Source organism: Strix uralensis, chromosome 3 (assembly GCF_047716275.1).
Source record: "Strix uralensis isolate ZFMK-TIS-50842 chromosome 3, bStrUra1, whole genome shotgun sequence".
Lineage (NCBI taxonomy): Eukaryota > Metazoa > Chordata > Aves > Strigiformes > Strigidae > Strix > Strix uralensis.
In genome coordinates, this window is record NC_133974.1 from 39045900 (window position 1) to 39073192 (window position 27293).

The window sequence follows — 27293 nt, forward strand, 5'->3', positions numbered from 1 at the left end:
CCAAGGCCTCATGATATATTCCATTCCACCAGCAAGCCTGTGCTTATTTTGGTTAGTTCCCTTGCCCTTGACTACACAGCACAAGTAAAACCTGCTCTAGTGTGTAGCAGTTTGTAATTTATCTATCAAAGGTATTTATAGAGCACTAGTCACCAGAGTATTCAGGCTCTAGCCCCACTGATATGTTAAAAGAGAGGGAATAAGGCTTATTACAAGCAACTTCTCAGGCATTTTTCTCCAGCAAAAGGCTTGGTGAAGCTGCTTGTATAGACCTTCCTTTGAAAAGCTGAAGGTTTTAGGAAAATATTATTAAAGGAAAAGTTGCATCCTGAATGCAAAAAAGGTGAAGAAGAGGAGGTATCCTAAGTTGTACAAAAATATTCTGTTTGAAGTAAAAATATAAATAAGTTTCAGAAACCAAGAAATATTTTCATATGCTGAGAAAGTTATTTCATATTATTTCAGTTATTTCAGATAGTTCCACTACTGACTGAAGCACCAAGGTCATACGTATTGACCAATCAAAATCATGTTTTCATCAGTAACACTGGTTGTAAGGCAGGGTCCCCTACAACTGTGATGCAGGAAAATATCATGGAGATTGAAGTCTAGTGAGGAACATGAAGAGCCTTTAGGATTTCCCCTTTTCACAATGTCTTTTGCCTATCATGCCCATATTCATCTCCTTTGAAAGAGCTGGAAAAGAGACAAGCATGCCAAACCACACAGGATGGAAAAACTCTGGTTTTAGACTTCTCAGCTCCAGCTGCAACAAGATAAATGAAGAAATGGGTGTGATTTATGCACTGCTCAATACCTCTCTGAGTTCAAACTGACACTAGCAAAAATGGCTCAATGGGAGTCAAAGTCTATTTCAGACATGAGGTTAATGCTGTACATCAGCTCCATTAACACTCAGAAATATTACATACAAGAAAGATATATGAAGGTTGCTAGCTAAACTGCAAGGGCTATGTCTACACATGGCAGGGTTTAAGCACCATCTTGGTACAGGGTGAAGAACTGCAGCCTGCCAGCCCCATATTACTCCTAGTGCATCAAGCCCATCCAAACAGCTGGAGACATTGCAAACAACCTCCTTCCCTCTCCCTTCTCTCTCCAGAGAGAATTGTTGAGAAGTCTTCCTGAAGGCATTTTAAAAGCAGATGAGATCCAGTGTGCATTTAAGAATAAATATATTTAAAACAACAAGCCCTCAAAAATTAAAATCCATCTGTTGCTGCAGAACATAAATTCAAATACTACTCATACACACTTTAACTCAGTGTTTGTGAGAAAAAAAAAAATGAAGCTGTTTGCTGATTTCTTTGGCAACGTTCATGTGATATGTCCCTCCTTGGGACTAAAAAGCTGGCTATTTTTCATGGCTGCACAGGACAAAGTGACTCACTGTAAGGCAGGGTCTCCTATAAACACCAGGGTATAGGAAAGGGTGAAGGGTTTAAAGGCTGGAGGTTGAGGGATATTAGCAGGGAGAGACCCAAACAGCCTACAAGTCACGGTGCATGAAGAAGAGACAAAAAGCTATCACAGGATGGAATAAAACAAACTGCCCACAGAGAGAAACTGGAGCTCCTTTAGAGAAAATTACATCCTCTAAGCTAGGAGGCCTTGTCTAGTGACCAGAAGTGGGCAAGTGGATTCATGGCATACTTCCTCAGCCTTGCTGAGTGAGGCAAGTGGGACTTTACCTCTCACAGGTGAGAAGTGTGAGGTGAAAGTACCCAGTGTGGGTGCTATGTAACAGAGGATGGGGAAAGAGAGATGCTGGCTGTCACATGGAGCTAGTTGGGCACAGCAGGCAGCTCAGCAATCCACATGACTTCAGTTCATCAAAGGCATTTTATCTATCATAGAATCATCATAGAATTATAAAATGGTTTGGGTTGGAAGGGATCTTAAAGATCATCTAGTTCCAATCCCCCTGCCATGGGCAGGGACACCTTCCACTAGATCAGGTTGCCAAAGCCCCGTCCAACCTGGCCTTGAACACTTCCAGGGAGGGGGCATCCATAGCTTCTCTGGACAACCTGTTCCAGTGTCTCACCACCTTCTTCCTTCTATCTAACCTGAATCTACTCTCTTTCAGTTTAAAATCATTGCCCCTTGTCTTATCATTACAAGAGTCATGTATCATTATTACAAGAGTTCATAGGTTTTTTATATAAGAAGGGTTGGAAGGATGATCTGGGAAATTACAGGCCTGTCAGCTTGACTTCAGTGTCCAGGAAGCTGATGGAGTAGCTCATACTGAGTGCCATCACACAACACATGCAGGACAACCAGATGATCAGGCCCAGTCAGCATGGGTTTATGAAAGGCAGGTCCTGCTTGACAAACCTGATATCCTTTACGACAGGGAGACCTGCTTATCGGATGAGGGAAAGGCTGTGGACGTTGCCTACCTTGACTTTAGTAAGGCCTTTGACACCGTTTCCCACAGCATTCTCCTGGTGAAACTGGCTGCTTGTGGCTTGGATGGGCACACGCTTTGCTGGGTAAAAAACTGGCTGGATGGCCGGGCCCAAAGAGTTGTGGTGAACGGAGTTAAATCCAGTTGGTGACTGGTCACAAGTGTCAACGGCCTCAAGTTGAACCAGGGAAGGTTTAGACTAGATATTAGGAAGTATTTCTTTACAGAACGGGTTGTTAGGTGTTGGAATGGGCTGCCCAGGGAGGTGGTGGAGTTCCCATCCCTGGAGGTGTTTAACAGTACATTCAACACATCGCTGAGGGATATGGTGTAGTTGGGAACTGTCAATGTTAGGTTAATGGTTAGACTGGATGATCTTCAAGATCTTTTCCAACCTAGATTATTCTGTGATTCTGTGAAGTGGTGATGAAAGACAGTGTTACCTGCATCTATAAACCCACCCTCTGCAATCAGCAGCGTTTGACCCTTTGTAGGTGCCTGTTGTCCTGCAGACAGCAGCTGGCCATCAGCGTAACCTTACCACAGATCGGAGAGGGTCTGGGAAGATTCCCATACCAAATCAGATTGGCTTCTCTCTCCTCCACAGTCAGAGAAGGAGGGAGGTCGTTGATGGGGTACCCCAGGTCAGGTCAGCAGAGACCAAAGCTCCTGGGTTTGCTCTTGTCTCCCCCTCTCTGGGTTGCTTAACTCCTGATGACGTTGGTGCCAGCAGCAGCACGCTGGTGCTCGAGGACTGTCTCTTATTAATTTGATGTGATGCCGAGGCTTTCCAGAAGAGTACCAGTGAAAGAAAGGAACAGTAATTTAGCAACCTATACCTCAGATAATTATACATGAATTTTCATGGGCAGAAGTGGAGAGGAAAAAACATTATCTACCCCAAGTACTTGTCTTCAGCTGATAATCTCAAAAGCTTGACACAAACAATAGAGGGTGTTAGACTTTCTTATAAAAAGACTCCAAGAGTTTTTATAATAGCACATAATACTCACCCTATATATAGGGTTACTACTGACTTTCCTATAAAAAGGCAAGTATAACACAAGTGGTACTTGATCTGAAAAAATGGAAGATTGAAACTGAGTTTTTAGAAGATTTCTCACCCATGATCTTTCTGTTTAGTTAATAGAAAGCAAAATATGAATGGACATTATGCTGGGCATTATTTTTGGTCAAACCACTTCCTATGGCTTCCTTTTTTTTCTTGCAAGCATTTTATGAAGAAAAAAAAAAAAAATCAAAACTACCCAAACCTGAATTAGAAAAACCCCCACAAGAAACCTTTGCAAGTGCAGCTCTTGGAAAAAAATCAGAAAGGACCAAGAAGGGCAGTAGTAATCCCAAGATTAAAAGAAATGAGTTATGAGAACAAGTTAGAAAACTGCGTTCATAAGTAGGGATTTAATAGAAGTGACCCAAATCATAAATAACTGAGATAACAGAAGCTTCTTTTTTAGCTTCAGTGCAGACGATTGGATAAGGAGAACACAAATGGAAGTTAAAGAAAAATAAATTTAAAGTAAGCATTAAAAAAATCACTTTTCATCTCTGATAATAAGCAGGTTAAATGACCTGCTGCTCAAAGTTGTGAGGTTGTGACCTTGGGATTACTCAGGAAGGAGACTGGACTAGAGTGTTGTAAAAATAAGCAAACTGCACCAAGTGAAATAGCTGTTATTTGGTGGTTCCCACGTGTTCTGTTTTTATAAAAGTTTCTGTTTTAAATATCATCTACTTGTGCTGGTAAATGTAACATTCTGTACTGTGATTTTTCAAACTTGCAAAAATACTATGTATCTACTAGATCAAGAAAATGACAAGTTTCTGTAAGGACTTGAAACCTAAGTAACTTGATATTTAGGATGAGCAACTAAACATCATTCTTATGTTTTAGGTGCATGAGAAAACAAACACTGCTGATCTCTGAACACATAACAAGTGTAATCATGCTAATGAACAGGAATCATAACCTAATGTAAATGTTGAGAAATAGACCCATCATGTATATTCTATTTATGCTAAAAGGGAAGCTTTCTTCAAGCTAAAATCACTTTGTGAAACCCTCTTCTATACTGTCAGCATTACATGAGAGCCTGGAAAGATCATCGTGCATTAGCATCTCTTTGGTGTATTAGGAATCACCCACAACCTGCGTGAAGTAGGTCTGTCTCCATTTTTAGGTTTCCTGAAGAGTGGTTCTTCATGGCAGCCATGAAGGACCAAAGGCAAGGCTGATTTTATTTAGCCCTTCCACTTGTTTGACTGCCATATTAATTTAAACTTGGATTCAGAAAGCTCCTCTAGCTTGCAACTTCAGTGAGGCACTCAGGAAGGCATATTTGCAATCCTGCTGAAATGAAGTCTGAGACACTGCTCCAGAGCCCAGAAAAATCAGTGTCTTCCTTGGATTTTGGATCAGAGCAATTTCTCAAGCAAAAGCTGGTGTGGTTTTTTTTTTTTTTTCTACTTTTCCTCTATTACATTGGAGCAATCCATGGCCTAGCATTTGAAGTGGAACAAAAGGACCTGAGCAACTGGGGAAGAAGTAGACCAGAACTGACTCAGAAATTGGGAAGGAAGATAAGTTTCTCTCTTGCCTTTAGCACTCAATCTGAGCTCAGGCTGGTGTGAGTCACAGCCCATCAGCTCCAGACTCTGAGGGCAGAGCAGTCCCTTGATGCTGCCAAACAGGAGTCTAAGTATACAAGCCTCTGTGGGAGAGGAACGTCGCTGTCAGGAGGGCATGGGAGCAGTGCACTGGCTATTACAAAGTGTTTTTAAAAGGAGGGAAAAGCTACCCTTCGTGGAGTCTAGTGTGATGGGTGGGAAAGATACCTCAAATATTCATGGAAATGGAAAACCTGTAGTTGAATCCTAAGTATAAGAATCTCTCTCACACTGCAGCAGGGCTTTGGATCACAGTTTGCTGAAAGAGAATCCCAGAAGCACAAACACCTATTTCCCAAATACACACAATTCGCATTGTGCAGCTAAAGTAGTCTCAACGCTGGAATGGTGATAAATGTCCTTAGCAGATGGTCTATGATATTGTCAGGGATTACTAGAAATAGTGTTACTGTAGTACTAACATGCCACAGACATGGTTTAGAAGTTCCTCATGAAGGGTGTTTTTACAAACATTGAATGAAAAAGCAGTCAATGCACCAGAATATTTGCTGTGCATAGACCAAAGCACTCATGTACACCCTAAATGAACATAAGAATAGAAATACATTCCACGTTTGGATTAGTGAAAGACTTTCTTCATTATTTTTTCATTTCTATTGTAACACAGCTTTTCATTATAGTGAGAGGGCTGAATTGACCATGCAGCAAAAATGGATAGGAGCTACTTATACAAAAGTTTTGCTTATCAGAAGAATCTAAAGAATTAACCAACCCACTGGCATAATATGCCACCGCAAGAAAAAAATGTCCATAGCATACAGTAAACACACTTGTACTAACTTTGATTTTTAGAACATTTTTTTCTCAAAACTATCTTATGTACTAGGTCTTAAAAATGAAACGTGTTGAAACTGATCTCATAAAACCCTAGTAATCTTAGTTAGAGATTTATGAGAAATGTGTTTTTCACAAAATTAGGGGATGTTCCATTTTAACAAAACTGCAAAGATTAGTTATCTAATCTGCTCTGAATTGACTGCATCTTCTTGGGGCAGAGAATGAGACTTCTGTGATGAGGGGCAACACTTCTAGCAGCCGCTCCACCAGAGGCTCCCTTGCCCTTCTCTCCTCCCCACCAGTTCCATCCAGGTGCCTTGGTGCTCTTCACAGAGATTAGGCAAGTCACTCTCCCTTTTGAGCCATGTCTAGATGTTGCAGAAACTAAAGTAAGTGTCCTTTAGCCATGAGAGCTCACGTGCACTAATGGGATTAAATCATGGCAATGATTTGATAACATGCATCAACATGAACAACTCTTCAAAACAGAAAGTGAATTGATACTGCCTGATAAGTGAAGTTTGGCTGTTATAATGCAATTCTCCAAGCAGAATAACTTTAAATGTGGCAAGTTCTTAAGTTTTTTTCCAGGTCTTTGAGGAAGATCTTTTGTTTTTCTCTTTTTTTGAGGGGGTGTTGTGTATGTCTCATAGTAGAGTTGTTTTAATTGAAACTAGTTTCCTCTCGCATTATTGCAATAGTAGGTACATCTAGGTAGGTGTGTAGGTAAGAAGTACAGAGGTGATGGTGGCAAACAGAACAGCTCCTGTTGTGGACATTGGCAAATACAACTTAAGCTTTAATTTTCCATTGGGTTCTTTCACAATGACCTTTAAAAGTTTGAAATACACTTAGTCAAAGTCATTAGACTGACCTAGGAAAAAGCAAGATTTTTAGAGCAAGATTTAATCAGCCATCTCCTAAACCAGTGACAGACCTGTACTTAGGTTTGGGATTATTTTACATTCCTTTTCAATTGCACATCCCCAAAAGATGTCTTTTACAATAAACTTCTATTCACAGCTTTGATTTAATTATGCAGGTAATAAACGGTTGTGAAGCAGAGTTACCTGTTCTTCCTTTGATCAACTATTGGAAGTTTATTTATAGTACTTTGATCATATATGTGAAAGTAAATTCAGGATATACAGAATTTTAAAAAAGGTAGGTCCATTGTATTTTCTTGAAACAGTCAAGATATCATCTATTAAATTTTTCTGTCATATAAAAAGTTTTTAAACATAACTCAGACAGTTTCTGCAGTTAGTATCAAGGAGAGGGTAAGGTATCCAGATCAAGGTGCTGGCTCAGCACTTGTTCAGGCTCTTTGAATGACTCCTCAGAGATGTCTTTGTCTTCCCACATGTAGAAATGCTGATGAATTTGCACTGCTGGTGTCTGTCCTTATCACTCTCTGGGAACAACGTGTAAAGGAGGAAAAGCACTGATCCATGGATATGGCCTTGCACAGAAAGGAGAAATGGAAGGGCAGTGGTGTCCTCCCTATCCTGCACTCCCCACAAACTTATTCCACTAATTCTGTGTTTTAAGGGAAATTGGCTAGTAGAGACATGCAAGACCATGCACGACTCTTCTATGTACCTCACTTGGTACGTGGCTCTGTCTCAGGTTTTTTGAAAGTCCTCCTTCTGTGAGAGCTGGCACTCTCCTATTTTACATAGGAGATTTTTGTTTAAAGAGTGACATGTGAGCAGTCCATGAAATTTCTCATTGTTTCAAACACGTTTTAGAATTCCCTAAAGAAATAATTACTGGTCCATAATTGCCAAAGCCATTATTATTGGGTTTTTTTGTTTGGGCTTTCTTTTTAAATGAACAAGTATTCGGCATTTGCCAGTCCCCTGGGGTGTAATATTAAAGTCTCTACCAACTTGCTAGGAAGATCCTTAAAACTTGGATTAGCACAGTCTAGAAAATGGATAGAAAGTGTATGTCAAGTTCAGTAGTTTGACAAGCACATCTTCTCTTGACATCTTTTATCTCTAACAGTGAGTCTGTCCTTTCCATAAAGAAAAAGACTGGGCAAGCCTCTTGCTGGCATTTTCTGGTGAAAATGGAGGTGAGGAAATCGCCTTGCTCCTGTGTTGTGCTAGCATCGCATTTATCCCACTTGCTCTCAGACTTTACAGCTGATCTCATCATTCTTTGATTTCAGCTTCCAATTTTCATAAAAACACTGTCCACTGAGGTAAACAGGAGAGACTGTAGCAAACTGTCTATGCAACTCTTAAAACCTGAAATTTTACTATCAAGGTGTTTAGACATTAGTGTTTAGAAAAAAACAGCACTCTCTACACAGAGGATGTAGTTACTAGTACACATTACTGCATGCAAGCTATTTGAGAGGAAATTAAGGACATTTTAGTTTACGCTTTGACTGTTAAAGCTTAAAAAACTATTAAAGTCCAAGTTAATATTAACCCTCACTGAAGTCATATCTGAATTGATTTTGCCTTGAATTTTGCAGATATGGAAATGCATATTTTTAGTAGCTTAGTCTTTAAACATGTAATGGTGTAAAAGGTATTTTGTGTTAGCTTGAAGGCTGTGTTTCTTACCAGTCTTGCCTGCTTGCTTAACGTCGATGTCAGTGGGGAAGGCTTGCTACGCTCTGCTTTCTGCCTTCTCAGGGACAACTCACTGCAGCTCTGCCAGCTGCATCTCCTCTGATCAAATCCAACAAGTGCAGAAAGCACAGTCATTCCCTCATCTTTTCCTTTTCCCCTCCTGTTTCACATTTTTCAAGATTGTTTTTACTGTTAAATGACTTTGGAGTGACTGCAATAAAGACCGTTTCAGTGTTCTGTGGACTGGCTCAGCATCAGGCTCATCTGTTCTGGGTAAATTCCAAATTCTTCATTCAGACAGGACACCTGTGACCTGAAATGTTTACCCTGACCTCTGCGGCCGAGACAGACACCTCCAAGGGATTGTCTTGACCTCGGTGTCTTGTCCAGAAGTCGCACATTGCATTTCCCTTTGCACCACATGCCCACCTGGGGCCCTCTCTGCAGCAGGAGCAGAGGGCATCCCACTCCCCACCTTGCCACAGGGGTCACAGGACTTGCTCCCCAGGGTGACTGCTGCCACCCCTTCTGCTGCAGGAGGGCAGAAACTGGAGAACTGGGACAGATCACCTCTGGACTTGCTCTTAGATCTGCTCCCAAAGAGCACAAGCACAGATTTTTTCACAAATAAAACTTAAGAAAGGGAAGGAAAACAGTTCTCTCCCTGCCTCTGCTCCTCATCCATCCCCAGATTTATCCACATTTTATTAAAACTTCTCCCCCAAGAGAGAGGAAGAAGGGCTGTGTGTTTTGAGTCATCTGTGCCCTCAGTATTGTCATCTGTACAGAAATGGCAGAAAGAGTGAAAAGAGCATTAAGTCACACCTGTACCACTGCACCTCTAAGAATCTTCATATTTTAAAATTACAAGTTTAAATGAGAAACATCAGATATAAATCTTGACAGATGCTTACTGTTTTCTTTATTCATCTGTATGAAAATACTATAAACACTTTGCTCTGATGGCTTTTTTCTTTTTTTTTTCCTGAAAAATGAACAGAGCTCTTCCTGTTTGTTCACAGCAATAAAGAAATTACATACATATACATAATTAGCAGTGATTTAAATATAGAAGCATATGGATACATGAAGAAAAATATTCCCATATGTGCCTATTTCTGTATTTCAGTGGGTGTTTAGGTTACTCTGATAGCATTACATTAGAAAGAGAGAACGTATATAGAATTTTGTCAATTCTAATGCAGTTATTTGACTTGTATAATGGTACATAATTATGTAATTGGGGTAAATATACTTAGTACTTGCAATATGCAACTATCTGGCAAAATGTTCTTCAGAAATGCCAACACATTGTAGTGGCATATACAGGCTAGTTGAAATAAGGCAATTCCAAAAGTTCTTCTTTGTTCCATTTTTCACATGAAATTCCCATTTGCTAACTGCACTGCACCTTCACCCTTGCTCTTGCTGGCTTGCTTAGGTTCATGTTTACATTTCTTTCATATTCATTGGCATCTTTGTATGTTTCATTACTAATAGTTTTCCTCTGTCAGGAAGTAAGACATCAGAAATTTGCTGGCATCTCTGATCTTATCTAACTACACACTGCTTATCTAACCATGCACAGCAAGCCTTTAATTTTCCAAAGGTTTCCATTAATTTTCTGGGTGACTATCCAGCATGAGTTGAGAGACCAAAACCAGTGCTGACTTCTGGCTTTGGTCTCAGTTCAATAAAGCACAAAAATTGCCCTTTCACTACGAAGACATTACATTGAGTGCAGGTGTCAAGGTGTTGGGGGCTGCAGAGATAGCTCCTGTGAGAAATGGCCAGGGGCTGCCCTGTGCCAGGCACAGACATTTCCAGCCAGAGGAAGGAATGGCAGAGAGAAGCAGTTATGGATAGACTGCAATCCCCCATTCCCCATCTCCCTGAACTGCTTGGGGTGTAGAGGACCAGGAGTGAAGCAGTGAAGTTCAGGAGGGAGGAAAGGTGGTGTTTTAATGTTTGCCATTTTGTTTCTCACTAATCTATTTTAATTGGCAATAAATTAAAACTAATTTTCCCCAGTCAAGTCTGTTTTACACAAAACAGTAATTCATAGGCAATCTACCATCTTTATCTCAACCCATGAACTCTCTCATTCATGTTTTTTTCCTATTCTCTTGCCCCATCCCACTGGAGGTGGTGAAGTGAGCAGCTGGGTGGGAGTTTGGCTGTTAGCCATGGTTAAGCCTCTGCAAAAGACTTTTTTTGGATGTTTGTGTTCTAAATTTCTTAGACCTAAGAGACTTTCCATCAAGTCCAAAAATTTCAGAAATGAGACTTAAACCCTGCCTAACCTCTGCTGTCGTTTATTCCAGTTCAGTCAAACATTCAGCAATCCATTTAGATGCATTTTAAGTTTTAACACAGTTGTTATTAAGCAAAGCACTTGAGCAGGATTTGGGCATTAGTGATTAGAAACCTTCTTCGTTTCCATAGCTGAAATAAATACTGATTCAGTCCTCTTTCTGCCAGTTGCTGGAAGGTCTCCAGAAGTGTGCCACATTATTCTTACTTAGCTTTTTTCCTCAGAGCGCTAAACTGGCCCATATTTCCAACTAATGCATAGCACTTTTTATCCCAGCACATTCCTTCAGATCCAAGCATTGCAAAAAATTCAAACTTGCATAAGACAGAGCCCGTTCTTTTCCCATCACACAGCACAGTACCACAAAAAGTACACCCATTCCAAATTCACATTCGAAATACTTCTTATATTTTCAGGCAAAAAAAAGACAATTTAGAGCACATCACAAGAGAGAATAAGGGATAGGCTAGGCTCCTTAGCAGCTGCAATCAACTGTTATGACATACATGAGTTTGGTGATACATTTTTAGATATCTGAGGTATGAAGGCTAATTTGGCTCTGAGTGTTCACAGTGTAACTCCCCCACTTCTCCTCCATATTGTAACTAGGCAGATGTCAGGGTACACACGCAGGTGAGACACAGGGCACTGGGAGGGCAGCGTTATCTGCCTTACTGTCCTCACAGATCTTCTCCAGGTATCTCTGAAGTAAGGAGGGAGGTAGGCGTGCACACACACACACGCACGCATGAGAAATATACAGTGGGACATAATTATCCATTGAACAGCTGCTAATGGGAACCATTTATTGGAAGATTTAAGACTAGTTTTCACAAGCAAGAAATGCTACTGCTGCACTTCCAGGGACTGCTGCTGTTCTTGGGGATCTGGGCTCTCAGACCTCCAGTTTGGGGCCCTTAGTTCTAAAAAGTTGTAGATTTTATTTCAATACAGTACTCTGCAATTAATTAGGGATGTCACTAAGGGAAACAAGGCTTTGCTATGTAATAACATTTTTTAAAGAGTGTGCCATGTGACAGGCAGTAACTTCTTAAAGGGAACGTGATCACCCTTGCTCTGAAACTCAGGAAGTTGCTCTTTAACATTGCAAGCACACAGGGAGAGCTAAAATTTCTATTTTCTTATCTGCTTCTGCTGTGGACAATTCTGCACCTGCAGATTTTTACAATGTAATATATGAATTTGCTCAGTACTTTCCTAACTCAGAAGCCCCAGTATCCTTTTAAGGTCTTGAAAAGGATGTCATTACCAAATCTGACAGGTTTGTGCAGCAAGCATGCACTGAGTACGTTTTAATACAAACATTATTAATTCGACTTTGTTAAATACAAATTATCTTTAGGAAGAGGTACATGACGCAAGAAAGTAACTGTCATTTTAAATCAGCTTCATATTGTAGTTATAGATTTCTAATATCCATTTAATTATAGTGATTACAAGCCCTTATAATTTATCAGCTAGGTCTTTGGGAATATCACTCACTTTATTTCACTCTGCTTTAATTCATTGTTCCTAAATAGAGGACAATTATCATTTGCAGCCAGCTGCTCCTCAAACACACTAGAGAAAAGGAATTTGTTTCTGAAGCTCTTTCTCAGTTGTTTCTCCTTCTATATTTTTTTATACAAGCACATTTCATGTGATTTCTCCTTTAGGCCAATGGATGGACCAGTCTTATGGACTTCCAGGACTGGCCATCACAAATTTCTGAGTTTAGAAGGACTTTTGGTGGATGCCAGGGACATGTCCATGAGGACCCAGGTGGCCAGTAATGCCCTGGCCTCTGTCTGGACAACTGAGCCAAAGTCTGCCCAGGATGGTAGCTGAGAATGGGTTCCTGCCCCAGAAACTGTGACTCACCCAGTCAGGCAGAAGGGGGCCTGCAACTGAGACAAGGGAAATGTGAATGGGGATTAGATGAAATGACAATATGTCAGAGAGAGTCAAAAAGGAGTTATTTCCTTGTCTTTGTTATTAGTCAGTCTTCTGGTCTGTTCTGTTGTAATATAACAGATAACAATAACATATATATATATATGTATGCATATATTTCATCTGTTCCATATTTAGTTAAAAAGGAGAGCTTTAGGCCCAGAGTCCCAAAAGATGCAAAGCTGAACTGCAGAAAGTTCCTCTCCACAATTTTAGGTGACATGGCAGTATCATGGCCTCACCTGGGCCAAGAGCTGGGCACAGCACAAACGGCCTGAGCCAACAGGGCAATGCAAGCCATGGCATGAGCCTTACGTGGGCCATGGACTAATGCCTGACAGGAGAGCATACCTGAAACCATCGCAGAGCTGTAGCAGGAGGTTATCATGGCCAGAGGGGCTGGCAGCCAGTGCTATACATGGTTATAATGACCCTCAAGGCTGGTGACAAGGGCAGCAATGTCACACGGATATCCAACACCACTTAGCATCCAAGCTGGCACCATCACATGCTGGAGCCAAGCCACTGCCCAAAGCTCACCTCTAGGACCACCTGGAAGAGCATCACTAATTCATTGGAGAGATAAGAGGGGCAGGTCTTGGTTGATGGGGATGTCTGAGTGCATGAAAAGCTGTCTCTGGCAGAACCTGTCCCTTGCTTGGCCTGCTAAATTAGACTGAGCTTTGCAGCATCACGTCGTCTGGTGTTCCTCTTCCTCCCCTTGGCATTAGGTAAAGCACGTCATAAAGATTTGCAAACCTGGAATATTCATTAGAAAAAGACCTATGAATATTTTATCTTTGTCCTCGTAATAACCCTAACAGAAAAAGCTACTGAAAAGTTCTTATTACAATTTTAAACTTAAATCAGCATAAAGGAGCAGAAAGAAAGCTGAAATAGCTGTAGCTAAAATCTTATTTAGAAAAACAAGACCACAGTACAAGGAACACAGCTACCAGTCCCCCTCAGGGTAACAGGCAATGTTTTTCATGAAGTTTTGTCGACACAAACAGGACCGCTGTGAGTGAACTAAGGAGAGGGGTAATGAATCAAGCTTAATGTAGCATTATAAATTTCAGTGCTCTGTAAGAATTAGAGGTAGGTAACAGACAGCAGGACTGTGACAGGTGTCTGTACGGCTCTTGTTAAAGATGCCTTTCTTTGCTAGAGGACAGATAAAAGAGCACTGTAAAATACTGCACTTTTAATGATGGATTAAAATCCATGGTTGCTTTTGGGCAGAACACTGTTACTTCCTTTTGCTTGCAACTGACGTTGGCCTGCTAACCGATGGACACTTGATTGAATTTATTCCTTTGTTAAATGCATAGGAAATTGCGCAGACAACCCAAATGAACTTTATTAGCAGAGTCTTAATGATTCAGCTCTGTATCAGGGAGAAGAGAGGAAGGTACAAGGCATCATTTTCTCACAAATATACAAGATAATCGTGCAGCAGAAATCCGGGTTGACCTCACAAATATACAAGACAATCATGCAGTAGAAAGCTAGGTTGACCCTTTTCCTTTAGTTTTTAATGCTGCCTCCACCCACTGCCCTTTTGCAAGTGGATATCTGAAACAATAGGTAGTAGAGCTACTGCTAAGGGAAAAAGCTAATCATTTCAAGATGTTTTTTAATCTCAGGATCATACCTCTGAGACCATGGTCCTGTGATCACTAGTGCTTATCAGTGTGCTATCAGGTTACTCAGCAGTACAAATATGATCCAGAGCAGGCACAGGCAGATGGTCATATTTCTGTTGAATAACCTCCACGACCAGCGGGGAATTTATTCCACCTTTATGCAATCAGCAGCACTGGCTGCAGAGGACAGCTGAAACCTGATCTTGTGTAAAGTTTCTCAGTACAAAGTTAGACCATCCAACTTTTCTGGAACAAATCTGAAACCTCAGGGTGAGTTCATACCATGTCACCCCACTGCATCATTTTGGGTTCAGTATCAGGAGCCCCACAGCCAGACTTAACAGGCCATGCAACCACAACCTTGGATCCAAAGTCCAAGCAAGCCCCTTTGCAGTCCCAGAAAGGTTAATTCACTCATGCATGAACTCTTTTGAAAGTGTGTTGGCTGTTGACTCTGGTCTGATTATATCAACACCAACTAAGGCTTAGTCAAAAGTTAAAAAGGTTTCTAATATATTAGCACTAAAACAATCAAGGTTTCTGATGCACGTTATGCAGTATCAGTATTGCATGCAGTCCTTGTCTGTATGTAACTAGCAACAACAGCAGGGACTTAATGACCTGGGCAGAAACATGAGCCATGATGTCCTCTGCACCCTCACACTGTGACCTCCAGGATGGAAGCACTGAACTACACAGCTCAGTGTAGGTCTTGCAAGCCTCCACCATGGTTTCACTGCACGCTTGCTTGTGCATGCTGTTACATGTGGCAGTGTGCTGATACGGGGCTGGTAGCAGCAAGGGAAGCCACCAGTTACCCGAGCCTAAAACTTCTAATGTTTAATTACAATGTTTTAAGTAAACACCATTCTTGCTTTCAGTGGCCTTTCATGGACTTCTGCTTCTGGATTAGTAGCATGTATCCGAACTTCCCTTGGCCTTTTCACTACTGGATGATGCAAGTTTGCCTGAGGGATATATTCCATTATACTTGTACACATCTGGGGAGAAATTCAGTTAGCACAATGCCTCAGAATCACATATATTTCTCTATAAAATTTGCTCATTTAAAGAGTAAAATAGAGACGTAAATACTACATTAACACCCATACCAGTGTGATTTTCATCACTCTCCCACAGATGATCTAAGCTGCGCAGCAAGCATTTTGCAATGCACTTTAACAATAAACACAAGTGAGTTCTTTACATTTTACCTTACTTACCTCGTTCCCTTCTTTCAGTAGGATTTTTCTTGGCTCCAGGGAGAGCAGAGATTAATAACACAAATCTAATATTAGAAACATCTTCAGAAGAGAATCATCCGTGGGTGTGCTCCTCGAATGCCATGTCCCCCCCGGGCAGCAGGCAGCAGCACCTGGAGCATGGCGCTGGCCCACCCAGAGTTGTGCACTGGCAGATGTGAATGCCCTGGCACTCACTCTCTGCTTGTGATAACCGTATCCCTTGCAAGTAATTTGGAAGAAGGAGAGGGATATAATAATGTTTACATGATTACTTTCAGTCACTGGTATCTTAAGGGTAGATTAAAATTGTTCTCAGGGTTGAGAATAATATTTCTATATTGTTGCAAGGCCTAAGGAGCTACAGCAGCTTGAAAATAAGCTAGATATTACTTTTTCTTGAGTATTGGGCTCATCTGGAAGAGAGTAAACAAGTCTGACGACAGGAGGCTGCAGTTTTCTACATGACCATGGAATTGTATGGTTCTCATGGAGGATATTTTGAGCTGTAACATTACCAGCACTCTTATCTTACAGTACATGGTCAGGTACATTTAGAATTTTGCAAGTTTAATATCCAGCCCCACAAATCACTGAGAGGAGACTTATGTTCCTGTCTACAGGCATTTCACTACTGCCAAGATCTAGAGAACTGCATTTTCAAGTATGACTATTTGTTAATGAAATATAAAAATGGCTAAAAATTTGTTTCTCTCACCTCTTGTTTCACAGCAGGAAAGACAGCATACAGTTTTGTAATAGCTATCTAATGCCATGACAAAACCAGTATCTAGATGTAGCAAGGTTATTTTTCAGTCTATTCAGTTTTCTGTGAGACATTATCTTCCATCAAGTCAGTTCTTAACTTCTTAGCAGCATAACATTCTCTTTGCACCTTGTTCAGCTCTACTTCCAATGCCTAAATATGATTTGATAAAAATAACTGCTTCAGAAACCACACAATAGCATTTCAAATCAGTTAATCAGAGTTTGACTTAAAGCAAAATGGCTAATAAAATTATATCCAGTAGTGTCTGGTGACCAAAACCTAACTGAGAAAAGAGTTATCTCTTAGGGTGCTGGTCAGCACAAACTATTGCTGCTTCCAGAGGAGGCTGGCTAGGATGGAGAACAAAAGTCTTCCCTTCACATACACCAAATTTAACCCAGCATTCCAAGGATTTTCCATAGAGACCATTTTCAATACCTCTAATACAGACAGCAGTGGATGGGGAAGGAAGGGGGGAAATCTAACCTCAAGTGTCACTTTCAAACTAAAATTGACATATAACTTACAAAAATAATGAGATCTGAGTTGTTTCTAAGAGTAGTACCTCCAGTTAGTGAAAGGTTACTGGCTGAAAAGTCATTTTCTAAAAAACAGATGCTAGGACTGGCAGGGACTCCTAAAGAAAGTGGTGTAATGACAGTAGCCAAATCAGTGGAAAAAAAGAGGCTAAATCCTCCCTTCCCATTCCATGTTTAATTTGAAGAAGGCAGGAATGACAGACAAGTTCAAAGGACTAAGATGTAATTGGAACAATCTCAAGGAAGACTCAATGGCCAAAAAACCTACCATCCCATTAGCAGCTTCCAGCACGAGACTGGATGAGTAAAGATGAAAAAAAACCAATAATATGTTTCAAGGTTACATAAGGTGAGAGGAGAAACCTCTATGAGACTGAAATCTGCACCTCCCTTATGTACAAGGAATGGGTATATTAATCTCAATTTACTCTATTTTTCCATCAGATACACAGAGGGTAGGGCAAATAGTGCCTTCTTTTCACAAATCAGATATCACCCAGTAGCATAGGCAGAGCCTTGAAATACAGTGGAATGCATTTGATTTCCCAAATCTCTATTACGTTTGCAATAAAATTACAGAGAGGCAGAACTGCCTGTATGCAAATAAATGCCTAGCAAAATTGGAAGTTTTAAAAATGCATTTCTAAAATGCAGAGAAATAAACCCATGCTCACATTACCATCACCATTCAGGCATTTAAAGATTTGCTAGACACATTCACCACGCCTGCGTCCTTTTTTACCCCAGTACAATCTCATTAAATGAACAGCAGGATAACATTTCTGCAATGTATGCATAATAACACGGGGAAATATGTTATACCTGACTCTCAGGTTGTTATTCCCAGTGTAAATATTGTCCATCTTTGGTTTCTCATCTGTATTTTTAAGAGGATGGATAGGAAGACAAGACACACAATGGATCTCTTTCAGTTCGCATACCTAAAACTATAATATAAAGACACAATATAAAACATACTGGAGCACAGTACAGATGGAGGCTGAGGGAGTCTTCCAGTCCAGGCAACACCTTTAGAAAAGGCTGCAGAGTAAACCAGGGGCCTTGCCCAAAAGACTAGCAGACTTGCCAAGAAGGAACAAATAGTGAGGAGCAAGTTGGAGGAGGACACTGACATTGCTAACAGCCCTTGTCTGTGCCCCCGCTGTACAAAAGCTATCCCGCAGCCAGGCTGAGGGACCTGGTGGATGTTGGTCCAGTCTTGAGGGCGGTCTTGGAGCTGGGTGATCCCCAAGGTGCTCTCCAACGTAGGCAACTCTGTACATCTAGGATGATGATCACTAACTGATATTCTGTTGTCATCTCGCTGGGTTTTGGAGAAGATGGGTGGAATGGAGAGGCAGGGTAAGTTTTGGGCCCTGGAATGGTCTGGCAGGTAACTGTAGGCAGAACGGATCCCTTAATCCCACCAGCATAACTGGGCAGTGCCCTCTTTATCTGAGGCCAGAGTGCATTTTTCACCAGGGTTGGTCTGCCTATTACCATTTCTGGCCAGTGCACTTGGGGACAGATACCTCTGTCAGACATACTGACACTGAAGTAAACATAACCTCAGCTGCAGAAAGGTGGCCATTTTCATTCCCTTTGTGCTGCTATTACTCTCTCAAAGAGCACTCTCTAGGAAAGGGATTCTCCCTCTGTCATCTTCTGGGCTGGGAGCCATGCCTGGGACCTGCAATGGCACTGCAAACACTGCATTCCTGAGATACAGCACATTCTAATGTGATTTCAGAAAGCTTCACAGGGGAGAAATAATGCTTTCATTTTACAAACAGCCTGTAGAGGCATGGGAAAATGGAAGTCACATAACAGATCCCAATCCTCCTGATTTCTAATTCACAGTTTTATCCAACTCACTTTCTTCAGCAAGATATTGTTCTTAGTTTGCACTGAGCCAGAGCCATCAACCCTTGAGGTCCCAGATCCCCAATAAAAAATAATCTGCAGCCCAGAGATGCCCTCGAGCTTTAAACCATACAAGCTGAGCTCTCAACTCACCTGCTGGGAAACCTGCCAGTAATTGATCTGCAACACTTCATCTTGCTGCGAGATTCACCGTCAACTTGGGATATTACTGAATGCCTAATGATATTAAAGAATTTATATTACCACCACTGTCTTTTTTTAAAAAAAATAAATGTTTCTTTAACTTTCAGAAAAATCACTTCTGCTAGAGAGAACGTCATCATAACTGCCACAGGAAGGGAAATGAAGATGAGGATTAGCCAGCAGATAGTGTTTGTAGGTAGTTTCTATGGATGAGGAGGGGAACAGGGTCATTTTAATTCTGGAAGCAATTTGGTTACTGAGGCTTGTCTTCATTTACATTTAAGTGGTTATTGCATCCTGCTTATGCACTTATGTCTGTTGTTTAACTTCAGGCTCCCAGATAGTCCATAGACAACCTTTATGCTTTTTTAATCAAAGACTTCTGGAACATTTTCCCTGTATTCTCTGTCCTATAACCTAAACTTCAGTGTTGCATATCAGTTCAGGAGACCTATTTTCTGCTGACTGGATTTTTTTAAGTCTTTCTGCCACATCTTTATTCAGCTTTTCAAGAAAATGGCCAGCTTTCTTTTTACAGGGTTCTGAAATCCTTCATAGGAGTCAAAAAAGAGGGAGTTTCTCTCTTCTTCGCAGTACAAAAACTTTAGACATTTTCTTCAGTCTTCTGCAGGGTGAAGGTCCCAAAACAAATATAAAGTTATTTTCCTTAACAGCCTTACAAGCCTAACATCAATGCTTTCTGTGGAACAGCTCTCACTGGAACAGATTTATGTAATCCCTGGGCCTCAAAAAGATATCTTGCAATTATGCCAAATCTTTTGTGAAAAACTCAGGAAGTTTTAGTGCATCGCTGAGCAGTTAACATCTGTGATTTCCTACTGAGTTCTGAGGTTTAAATCAATTAGCAGTAATTGGGACTGTTTACAGTGGCCTTTCATGTAGAACAAGTATATGCTGGAATTTTAAATTAAATATTTAAGTTTCTGCACCAAGTGGCCATACTGCAAATTCTAAAAAATATTTTGATCCTATGCTGTGCTGTTAGCTTGGTTAGCAACTTGTTGTTCCCAGCAGAAGCTATTTCTAGTCTTTTAAGCAAAACTGAAATCATAAGTTTTGGAGAAAAAAGTGATTTTCACTTTATTTTTATGTTCTCCATTTCTCACCATCTAACTGTTTATGCTGCACTAAAATCACATGAACCTGAATTAATTAAATGTAACAAAACAGCTAATTTTGCATGGAGTGGTCTTGAAAACTTTTTCCTGCCTACTAAGGTAATAAACCTACCACATCAAATTACACTCAGAAGTGCTATATTCAGTTTTGGTAAGGGATCCAAGCCACTGATAACAGTAGTTAGTTGTGCAGAATTACACTGCACAGTTTTAAATAAACCTGCTGATCTTTCAGTATGGAGAAGGTATCACATCAAGAAGTTAGCTGAGAGTTTGCTGTGGCAGTTCCCTGGCCACCTGGAAGCAAATTCCCCAATTACTCCCTAGTTAGTGCATCACGAGGAGAGAAGGAGCAATACGCTCCCAAACTTTCCATGGTTGGGAGCTTTCCAAACCTTCAAATAAGAAAGAAAAGCAGGTTGATCTTTTAGAGTCTGCAAGTTCTCTGTGTCTTTAAGTGGATTTACCAGTGCTAGAATTCCTGAAAACTGTCTTCATGAGTGAGACTGGAAGTAGATGCCAATCCATTGCAGATGCCTCAGCACCTGCAGAGGAAAGGAGATGCTATTTATCCCTGTTTAGTAAATGGGAACAGAGAACTACTGAGAAGTTGTGATACAGAGAAGCTGAGACACACATCATTTGCACTAGTGATGCTGAGGAGTTCTTTCTCCTTTACACTGAAGGGAAGGCTAGACAGTGGCTGTTGATGTAAAAATTACTATTGCACGTTAGAACTGAAGCGGAAAGGATGAATACAAATGCTTATTTCCATACTCTTATGTTGCCAGGAAAATCTATAACAAATACAATCATTATTGGAGAAAGCCAGTTCAACGGAGAAATGCTTTTAAAAAATTGAAAGTTGAAGGGAGACACAATTATATTCTGTTGAGGTCAATAGGCACTTTCACTCAAGAGGACAATTATTGAATAGCAAACAAGAAGATGCAAAGCCATCATTACTCTGTAATGAACCAAGCCTAGAGCTGCTTTAGCACCCATAACCTGAGAACAACACCATCAGCCATTTGCCAGTGATTTTTTAAAGCTAAATAAATGTTTACATGGAGAAAAGCAGTGAAGGGTCGAAGTGCACACAGCTTCTTTGCAAATACACATCTGAATTTTCAAAGAGTGCTCTCTGTCCCCATTATTCCCTTTGCAAGTCTCCTTCTCTGGGGCCAGGAGTAGACATGAGGGCCTGGAAAGCCACTAATCCCCACAACGCCTTTGCAAAAGGGGCAGTGCCAACCAGGGACAGCCTACAGCAGGGCCACCAGACCTTTCTCCTGCTGTTGCCACCCAAGACTTTTTCACAGCTACTTGTCACACTCATGTTTACTCCTCTTCCAAAGACAGGAGCCTGCTAGTTGCCTTTTCCCCAAGTCTTCAGCCAAACGGCCACTTGAACGGCCCTTCCTCATCTGGATGTTATTTATCCTGGTTCTCCCCCTCCTCTTCAGCCCTCTGCACTCATTGGCCATCCCAGAAGCACTCTTGCCTCTGCACCCTGCTTTGGGCCTCTTTGCCCTTGGCATTTTACAGTCAGAGCAAACACAGCCACAAAAGGTTTGTCCTGTTGAGCATAATGTCTTCAAGGTGAACAGTTCTTCTGGATTTGTCCGGGAGGTAAATTCAACAATGCTGTTGCTCCAGCAGTAAAGGACTGTCATCATAGAATCAGAGTGGCTGAGGTTGGATCATCCTAGATCCAGTGGCCCAGGACTGTGTCCAGACAGCTTCTAAATATCTCCACAACCTCCCTGGGCAACCTGTGTCAGTGTTCATTCACCCTCACAGTAAAGAAGCATTTCCTGATGTTCAGACAGAACCTTCTGCATTTCAGTCTGTGCCCATCACCTCTTGTCCCATCACTAGGCACCACTGAAAAGAGCCTGGATCTGCCCTCTTTGCACCCTCTCTGCAGGTATTTATATATACAGATAAGATCCCCCTAAGCCTTCTCTTCTCCAGGCTGAACATTCCCATCTCCGGTGAGATGCTCTGGTCCCTTCATCATCTTTATGGCCCTTTGTTGGACTCTTTCTAGTAGCTGCATGTCTCTCTTCTGTTGGGGATCCCAGAATTGGACACACAATGCAAGTGTGGTCTCACCAGTGTTGAGTAAAGGGGAAGGATCACCTCCCTTGACTTGCTGGCAATGTCCTTCCTAATTAGCCTTCTTGGTGGCAGGGGCACATTGCTTGCTCATGGTCAACTTGGTGTCCACAATGACTCCCAGGTCCTGTTCTGCCAAGTTGCTTTCCAGTTGGGCAGTTCAGTCTGTCCTGATGCCTGGGGTTGTTCCTCCCCAGAGGCAGGGCTTTGCACTTCCCTGTGCTGAGATTCATGACGTTCCTGTCAGCTCATTTCTCCTGCCTGTCCAGGTCCCTCCAAATGGCAGCACAAACATTTGGCATATCAGCCACTCCACCAAGTTTTTTGTCATCTTCATTCCTCCAACCCACCTCACCTGCAAGGGAAGCCCATGACCGCAGCCAAAGTTGGGGTTCAGCCCGGAGCCCCACTCCCAGCTCTGCCATTGGGAGCAGCCAGATGCTGGCAAACCCATCCTTCACTGCTGCTCGGTCTCTCTCCAAGCAGCCCTCCTGGTGCAGAGATGGCTGGAGGACACTCTCCTCCAGAAGGCCGTGTCCCTGGCCCACCAGTGACCTGATAGTGACTATTTATTTCACCCTGAGTAACTTGAACCATTTAAATCCTGCCTGCACTGCGCAGCATGTGGATGAAGGCTGTTTGTGTAATTATCTTTCCATAACCTAATTCTGCAGAACGTGGTTCTCATCTACATCATGTCTCCTTTCCACTGCTCTGACATTGCAAAAAGGGACAGGCAGTTAAATCCACTTCAAGAATCTTTGATCCAACAAATACAGCAAAGCAAAGGAAAATGAGGCTTACAGACTTCCAGAAGTCTGACTGCATGTATTTTCTTTAACTGCAGCAGCTGTTCCTTGTTCTTTCTTCATTCACATTACCTTTGTGATTTTTTTTTTTTTTATCCTATCTGATCTCATATCACTCTCCACGAGCTTTCTGGATATAAGGCAGGTGATGCGAATTTAGAAATTCGTCCTTCCAAAATCTGTCACAGTTCAATTCTTTCACTTTGTTTTCCATTTCAAACCCAAAATATCTCTAATTTGAGGAGCTGAGTAGTCCGTAATGATTAGGGCAATGACAGACCAGGACAACTGATGGATTTTTTTGTCCTGACATTTCATCTCATTCTGATTTTTACAAAAAGCTCAAAATGCCTTTAAATATATACTTTGATATTCTGGCTTCATTGTCTTTACATTAATATAGTGATATTGTAATGCTTTACAATAATTTATAGGTCTTTATTTTTCATTGAACAACACAGGCCTCATATTAAACAGTTTCAAGTGTATTTGAGACGAAAGGTGACAGAACTGGTAATTACCTCATTTCTCATTAAAGATGACTTAGTACCCCAGGGACCCATATTAGAATAAATATTCTATCTCCTGTTTATTAACCTTTGTTCTTTAAAATGGTGAAGGAGTGCTGATAAAGCTATCATTATTGTGACTGCCTCAGGAGCTGATGATGTTTCCCCAGCTCCTAATATGATTTGAAGTCACCTTACCAAAAATAAACAGAACTTGACTCTATTATGCTTCAGAATGTCTGTATTTTTAACACATACTTTAAACCTAAATATACAGTCAATATCAGCTGATGTCTCACTATCTAATATGAATGAAATCTACTATGTAACTCTTGCATAGTTTTATATATGCTAAGCTGTAGCGAAGCAAGTGCAGAAATACACAGAGTCCCTAAGTTTCCTTGGCTAATGTTTATTTTGGAGGGTGAGCTCTTTTTGGTAAGGAACACAAACTTTCTTATGTTGTATGAGAACTGGCATCTGCCTTGTTTCCAAGAGATAGTAGCCAGAGCAAGTAGCTTCAAAAGGAAGTTCCCAAAATCCAAAATTTGGCTGTTATAGAGCAACTTATCTGCTCAAACCCAAGATAAATGTCCTGAAGCAGGAGAGTTTATACTGCTTCAATAACTGATAATTTTAGATCTGGCAATTTCCCCTTAATGCCAGCTCTAATGAAGTATTATTGTTTCAACTGCAGAACCTTAAAAGAAACAGAACAATGAGGAAATAGAATAAGCTTTGATTAAATAACAAAACAGGACTGTGCCTTGATGGAGAATAGACAGCTGCGGTCAAGAAAAAAAGTGGAATATCTGGGTGCTACCATGTCATTTTGGACAAACTTGGTAGAAATAAGACCAGTATGTATAAGAAACAAGGTAACAGGAGTCAAGAGGACTAAACTTTCAATGGGCCCAGTCACCATCTTCAGAGTAAAGTAATTTGGTAGCACTTATTATCCTTGTGCATATTAATATTTTTGGGCTCAGTGACCAGAAAACAAAAAGATGTTCCTTCATAGTTCTATCATATTTGTCTTTGCATAAAACTTAATTTTTTTTTTTTTTTTCCAATTCAACAAAGCAACAAATTGGATGTCCTGTAAGGATTTCAAAGCTACTAAAAAGATTTAGGGCTGAGTTCAAACATCCTGCTATGGATGCTTGTCATGGACACTGAAACTATTGTAGTCATTGCCTGTCTAATAAGCCATGACCACGGACACCAGACAGTGGGTGCTCTGAATCACTCGTTCAATTTCTAAACAGTGCATGGGGGATGGAGAGTATATGGTTCTCAAACACGCAGCCTCTACCAGCACTAATGGATTTGGGCAAGAGCAAGTTTTCACTGGCATTAAAAAATCTCTGGAGAAAAAATCCAGCATTTATACAGCCTCTTTATTTTTTGCAATAAAGATCCCCAAGAACAATGACAACCATTTTTTATAAGAACTGGAAGATATACTTTAAGAGTCAGTTACACTGATTGCTTTGTTACCTTTTAGCTTCTCTGCCTGATGGTCACACTGACAGGCTTGACACTTTATTTAGTGGGGATTGGTAGTAATATCTTCTTGGCTAGATGCTTGACACCTACCTCGCCTTATTATTTTCTTGTGCATCTCCTCCAAGGGCCAATTCATTTCAGTAGCATTTGTTGCAAGCAGAACCCATTGGAGCACAAAGTGACAGATGAGAATATGAAGACTTCCAGTTATCCAGCTCAGCACTCATAAGCGATACAGGGAGCCATGCCAGAGGTAGGCAACCAGGACATTTACTCATGTTCCTCAAAATTGTACGTGTTATTGAGTTTGGAAGGGAACACTCAGCTTTCCTAGTGTACTTATTAATTGAAGATTATACAATGTGAATCAAAACACAATCAATCCTACATTTCTCTGCTTGAGAGACCTAGCCAATTCTCCTAGACTGCAGAATCTCAGTCTTACTATATAAGACAGGTATACAACTGAAATGAGCTCAGTATGATTTCAAATGAAATAAAAAATACAGTGGGAAATACATGGCAAGAGAAGAAAGTCCATATCTCATCTTTCCTAGATGAGCATCTCAACTATGAGCTAAATAGTCCTTCTTAAGCTCAGGAAATATTTTATAGTTCTGTGAGATGCTGAGCAGCTTTAACAGGTGAGATCATAAGTGGCACACCTGGGTCAGTCCAATCAGTCATGTGTCCAATCAGTTTTGGGCCCCTCACTACAAAAAGGACATTGAATTACTGGAGCGTGTCCAGAAAAGGGCAACGAAGCTGGTGAAGGGTCTGGAGCACATGTCGTACGAGGAGCGGCTGAGGGAACTGGGGTTGTTTAGTCTGGAGAAGAGGAGGCTGAGGGGAGACCTCATCGCCCTCTACAACTACCTGAAAGGAGGTTGCAGAGAGCTGGGGATGAGTCTCTTTAACCAAGTAACAAGTGATAGGACAAGAGGTAATGGCCTCAAGTTGCATCGGGGAAGGTTTAGACTAGATATTAGGAAGTATTTCTTTACAGAACGGGTTGTGAGGTGTTGGAATGGGCTGCCCAGGGAGGTGGTGGAGTCCCCATCCCTGGAGGTGTTCAAGAGGCGGGTTGATATAGTGCTGAGGGATATGGTGTAGTTGGGAACTGTCAGTGATAGGTTAACGGTTGGACTAGATGATCTTCAAGGTCCCTTCCAACCTAGATGATGCTGTGATTCTGTGATTCAGTCACTGATGCTCAAGGAAGGAGGTCCTGCTTTTCAGCACCTTTGTCTTCCTCTTTTTTCCCCTTCCAGGAGAAACTAAACCAACAAAACCAAGGTGAATGTCTTCTGCTTAGTGAATTGTAGCAGTGTGCTGTGTGCTCGGAAAGCCACCAGAGCTGGCATGGAGCAGAGGGCAGAACTGCACTGCTGGCACAGCAGAGCCACACCTGGCACTGAGCCATTAGATGACACTGCTGAGCCAGCCCCATATTTGGAAAGAGCCCTGCCTTAGATACCCCATGTCCTGGTCATGAGTCTATTCATCACACACTGATGGTCAGATCCCAGATGTCATGCAAATGTGGGATCTGAAGCTGCATCTTCCACAGCCCAGATAAGTGCTCTTCCCACTTGGTTGGCATTTAAAACTGGGACTTCCGTTTCTCCACTCCTGTTAAAAAGGAAGCCTAATATTTACCACTCTTTTCTTTTATTCCCAAAAAAAGAAAGAGTATAGCACTTAACTCCGGGAAAGGGTTCAGAGTTGTTGAGACGCAGGTGCCTGTCTCTTGAGCACCTCCCACTCACTAGCTTAGGTGGCTGCTTGCATTTTTCCTGTCCCTATGACATCCCTGTACCAAGTCCTGTGCACAGCGTGGGCTTGATAATTCCACTGGGCTGCTCCACCAGTCCCACATGCCTCAGCATCTCGCTTTCATTTGTCAAGCTCACTTTCAGCGTGCCCTCAGCCTTAAAATGGTTGCTAGGGAGTGCTGCTTTTTGCTTGGGAAAACAAAAAGAGGAATGTGAAAAGAACTGGGTAAATACTAATGGGCATGCATTATTATATCTATGTCTTTGTCGCCTTGCTGAAGAGATGGCAGCAATAATTCTCTTTACTGCTTTTTGACTTAGAAGTAGGAGTATGATGCTGACAAATGTTCTGATATGATTGCTGGTAAACTACTTGCATCCCCAGTAAACTAGG